Source organism: Spinacia oleracea, chromosome 5, assembly GCF_020520425.1.
Source record: "Spinacia oleracea cultivar Varoflay chromosome 5, BTI_SOV_V1, whole genome shotgun sequence".
Taxonomy (NCBI): domain Eukaryota; kingdom Viridiplantae; phylum Streptophyta; class Magnoliopsida; order Caryophyllales; family Amaranthaceae; genus Spinacia; species Spinacia oleracea.
Window position 1 is genome coordinate 93,026,505 of NC_079491.1, and position 5,544 is coordinate 93,032,048.

General features: G+C 38.2%; 1 long non-coding RNA gene across 1 annotated transcript; it reads left to right on the forward strand.

Moving 5' to 3' along the window:
* The first annotated feature begins 2,998 nt into the window (after nucleotides 1-2,998).
* Nucleotides 2,999-4,487, forward strand: LOC130460586 (uncharacterized). Its single transcript, XR_008920436.1, has 3 exons — nucleotides 2,999-3,356; nucleotides 3,839-3,880; nucleotides 4,011-4,487. It is a non-coding gene; the product is annotated as an uncharacterized lncRNA (long non-coding RNA).
* The last annotated feature ends 1,057 nt before the right edge of the window (nucleotides 4,488-5,544 follow it).

Below are 5,544 nucleotides of genomic sequence, written 5' to 3' on the forward strand. Positions count from 1 at the left end.
TAAGATTGGCAAAGCGTGATAACTAAACCTATGCAACAAGTGAGAAGCAACACTCACGTTGTAGCACTGGAAATCAAGCATAGCTTTGAATTCCATGAACTGTTTTAAAGATGGGTTTGAGGCCCATGGTTGTAAAACAATGGGGTTGAACATTTATCATATATGAAATGTATTTTCATATTCCATTTAATCTTGGTTTAGTATTAAATGATGAGTCCCTTCAAATTTGACGATATATTCAAGATAGACTGTCAGGACCAGTCCTGTGACTAAGAAATGTCTATCAAGTGAACTTGAATGTCAAAGTTTGAAAATGGTCCCTAGTCGGAGTTTTCTATAAAATTGGACGCATAGAAAACGTTAGACGATTAGAATGCAAGATGACTAGTAGTTCTGTTTCTTGAACTATGTGGACATGGCAATGTCATAATCATTTGCATAGATACTTACTTTGGGAAGACTAGTATCGGACAAGACCTATGAAACTTTACTGTAAGAGATGAGAATCTGTCATAAGTAAATTTCATTAATTTTATTAGACACTAAATCCTCAATACCTGAGTGATTTGAGATTACTTGTTTGAGAACTGGTTGCTTTGACGTTAACCAACCGTCGCACCGTAAAAGGAGGCTATAAAGGCAACGCTCAGGTAATCACCTATCAAACGAAGTCTAATCTCAAGATCACAAGATTGGGATTGTACTCCCATAAATCGGGATGAGATGCTTAAAAGTTGTACAAGGCCACTCGGAGAGCTAGAAACTGTGAAATGAATGGCCGTGCTCGGATGAATCATAGGCTATGATTATCTGTTTATTTGATCAGTTGAACTCTGAAACCGAGGAACACCTCTGGACATAATAAGGATGACAACTCTTACCTTATGTTCAAGAGCAAGCATCGAGTGACAAAGGAATTAGGAAATGCACACTTGTCCCTAAGGACAAGTGGGGGACTGAAGGAAATAATGCCCTTGGTCCAAGTATGCATTCTATGTTAAGTCTAATAAGTGCAGTTCAGTATTAATTAACAAGTTAATAATTCAGTGAGATCAAGTGAGCTGAATGCCTGGCTAGAGTCCGCTTCAGTTCAAGTGGAATTAATGATATTAATCCACAGCTTACTCTTGACTGAACCCGTAGGGTCACACAAATAGTACGTAAACGGATCAAGTATTTAATGGCATTAAATACTCTATCTATGGATATTCGGAATCGACGGATCTTGGTGTCAGTGGGAGCTGAGATCGTCACAAGCAAGAAATGAATACTCCGGAAACGATGATATTGCCGGAAACGGAAATATGAATCGTATCGGAAATATAAATATTATCCAAGTCGTAGATGTTGCCGGAAAAGGAAACATGGTACGTATCGGAAAATATTATCGGAAATGGAAATATTGCCGGAATCGGAAATATTGCCGGAAACGGAAATATTGTCAGAATCGGAAATATTATCGGAATCGGAAAATAATTCCGGAAACGGAAATATTAAATATTTGTTCGAAACGGAAATTAATTCCGGAATCGGAAATATTAAATATTGTTCGTATCGGAAATGAATTCCGAAAACCGGGAATTTTATCGGAAGCGTATCGTACGAATAAGCATCGGACGAGGCCTGCCGGACGAAGGCCCAGCACGAAGTGAGGCCATCGCCCAGCAAGCCAAGCGCGCCACACGAACAGCCAAGGCCACGCCAGGCCCAGCGCAAGGCCAGGCCCAGCAGGCCGTGGCAGCGCGCACAGCGCGCGCAGCAATGGGCTGCGAGCTGTGCTGCTGCTCGCGTGGGCTTGCGGCTCGCGTGGGCCGAGCAGCCGTGTGGGCTGTGCGCGGGCATGGCCTGCACGCTCGTGGGTCATGCTCGTGTAGAGTTTGTGTTCACATACGAAACCTAAATTGTATAGGATTTGTTTGATGATTAAATTCCTATTCCTATTAGGATTATTTAATTAAATAGAGTCCTTGTAGGATTCTAAGTTTAATTAAATCGTATCCTACTAGGATTCCAGTTCCCTTTCCAAACCTCTATAAATAAGGGCCTAAGGTCATAATTTATACGAACGATTGAAGTATTCAAAGGGTAAGTTTTTGAAAGAAAATTCAGCCACACTCTTGCACAATAATAACCGAAATTCCTAAGCACCTTAAGGGCGATTCTAGTTGATCAATCTTGAGGCGGATCCGGACGTACTGTGGACTATCTACGCAGGGACGACACTTGGAGTCCTAAAGACTTGTTCTTGTTCGGTTCGGGCGCAGCTAGGGAAGGCACACTACAAAGTGTATGCATCTATACTATGCTAAATGATTATGTGTAAATAATATGCTTTCCTGGCTTTATGGTTTTTCCGCATGATTTATGTATTGTCATATGTATCATAACCTAACATCTACAACCATTTCCTGAGAGAATTACTGATCTAGCCGACTCATATTCTCAATGAGTCCAATCATTTTGAGAACATGTGGACTTACGGGCTCGCCTTTATTAAGCTTAGTCTCAAGAATTTGCCTATGAGTCTCGAATCTTTCGACTCGAGCCAGATCTTAGAACATGTTCTTTAACTCACTGATGATTGTGAAAGCATCTGAGTTGATGAACATTTTCTGTAGATTTGCACTCATGGTAGCAAGCATTAGACATTTTACATCCTTGTTGGCATCAATCCAAAGATTGAGGGCTGCCTGAGTGACCCCGTCGCCTGTGGCTTCGGGCACCGCCTCTTCCAGAACATACTCCTTTTCTTCCTGCATAAGAACTATTCTCCAGTTCCTTTGCCAGTCAAGGAAGTTTTTCCCGTTCAACTTCTCCTTTTCGAGAATTGATCGAATGTTGATTGAATTGTTGTTTGCCATATATAAAAACTACAATTCAAAAAGAATAAACGAATAAATAACCATTCACTGTTTCTCTTAATAAACTTAAATTCTAGCATACATGCATAATTTATCAATTATTAAGCATTTTATTCAAAATATGTGTTCCGGTAGGTGTGAATAAAATGATTCCAACACTAGAGGAAAAATCCTTATAGGTTGCTCATCAAAGGTTGCCCTTATCAAACAAGTGCAACCCTTAAGAACAAAAAAAAATTAGAAAAAAAAATTAATTAAAATCTGAAATTTTGCCTCCAAACAAACGCAGCCCTTTATCCTAGGAACTAAAAAAAAACGGTACGTCTCTCACAGCTAGCTCCTGCAAACCATCTCGCACCCTCTCTCCTCCTTCTCAGGTGACCGGAAATTATTTCTAGAACCGTATATTCCTATCTCTAGCTTCCCCTCTTCTCTCTTGGGGTTTCGATGTCGTCGTTTATGGGGGTTTCCTCTATCATTTGATCGGTGATTACGGTGAATGATAACTCTCTGTCACTTTCTCTCTCAGATACTTTCTGTTCCTATTTTATTCTTAATTCTTACTTCGATTTTTCGCAATTTGATCAATTTTTCGGTTTTTTGATTGATGGGTTTGATTTTCGAATTTCGTTTTTGCTTCTTTTATTAATCGGATTGGATTGTTGTTTATTTCGATTTCTTGTTCAATGTTGCGATCTAGAGCAAAGATTCAGTTTTTTTTGGTTTTCGTTCCTTATCGATTCCACCTAAATGATCGATTGAATAGGTATATTTGCAGAAATCCAATGGTTGCTGAAATTAAAACAACCGAGTTATTAAGTTTGTATTTGAGATTGAAAGGCATTCCTTATGATCTGACGATTATGTATTCTTGGTTAATTGTGATATTCATAAGTTCATTCACTTTAATAGTTTTAACCTGTTTGCTAAGTGTTGCCTGCTATCCTAATCAATTATTATTTTTCCGTGTTTTTCAGAGAAGAAAAAGAAAAGGAGGAATGGTTCTTTGCCTGTAAATGGTACATGTTTATTTTAATTCTTTTTCCTTTCTTAAACTTCTTGGGAAGTTGGTTTGAGGGTTTTTTCGCTATGTATACTCTGTTTCTTGTGTTGTTTTCTAATATTAGGAATGAAATTGGTAACTTGTAGCTTCAGGTATAAAATGAATGAGTATGCAGGCCAGTATGGATGGATGTTACTGGATTTATGGGTCCTTTTGGTGGTAATGTGCCATATAACATGGGGTATGGTATGGCTGTATGGATATGACTTTCGGAAACTTTATTCCTCCAGAGTTTTTTGGGCCTCAAGGGTTCATGATGCCCCCAATGCTTCCTCCTCCTCAAAGGTGTATGTTGCTGAGATGTCACATAGTTTGATACTCTGTACTTTTAATTCATTTTCTTTGGCCATGATTCTTTTTCTGCTCAGTGCATATTGGCATTTCCACTAATAACTGCAGACGAGTGGGAATGGGAATACATTTGTACTTGTATATTTTCGTTTCTCATGCTATGCATCCTCATTGTCACTCTCAGGTACAGAAGTCTAGGTCTAGCGATGATAAAGTAGTTGATGAAAATCTTTCATGGTTTAACCTTAAGTTTGCTGACCTTTTTGGTAAATCTCAAGTATTACTATATTGTAAATGATATTTTGGTTTTTTTCTACTGATAGTTTCGATTTAGTATTATTTTTTTTCACTACCTTGTTTCATTGATGTGCTACTAGTAGTTAACTTGTGTTCTCGTCGTTGATTTACAATGATATTACCACCCCCTTGTACGTAGACTCTTTGTAGACGCACGGATGTACTTTTAGCGATCTTTACTGTCCATCTTAGTATATAATGGTGTGCACTCACACCACCATCAAGTGTTTAAGGTGACGTGGCTTGCCTTTTTTATGCAACGACTTTGCAAAATGCTAGTATGCCCCTTTGTTTGCCCAAGCATTGTAGTTTTGTCCAGGTTTGGTAATTTTGTTCAGATTATATGAATTCTGGTTGCTTGCTATGAATTAACTGTTCTCATGTGGTGTTTAATGTAGCGCGTTGTTGTGGGACATATTTAGTGTAATCTCATGTTATATTACAAAATTTTCATTAGCAAGGTGTTTGTTCTTTAAAAACGCTAATGTCCATAGCGTGTGTGGTGGCCTGGTGGGCATATGATGTTACTCACGCTCGCATCTATCCGTAATTATTTTACTTAACATCCACATGCAGTAGTTATCAATTTATCATATAACGAACTTTCTTGTACTGTTGGATTCTTGGATATATTAATTATGTGGCTTTGTATTGAGCACAAATGATTGTGGTGTTGGATAATTAATTCGGAGTATGTGCAATTTTAGTTCAAGGTTATTATTATGGGGTTTCCATGTAATTTTTGCGTATGAAAGTTTTAATTTTTAGGAACTTTTGTGCTGGTATAGTTTTCTCATTCAACTAGTCTGTTCCATTAGAGTTCGGGCTGAGTGACGGTGGTTTTTGCTGCTTTCCGGTATTGATTAATGTTTGCTGGTATACTTTGCATCTTTGTTGTAAATAAATGTGCAAATGCCATGATAGTTGAATTTTACAGGCCTGAATTGGAAATTTAGCGACTGCAGATTCATTATCTGTACAATATTTAGCCTTATTCGAAATGCGTGGGAAAGTTTGAAGCTTTTTACTTTC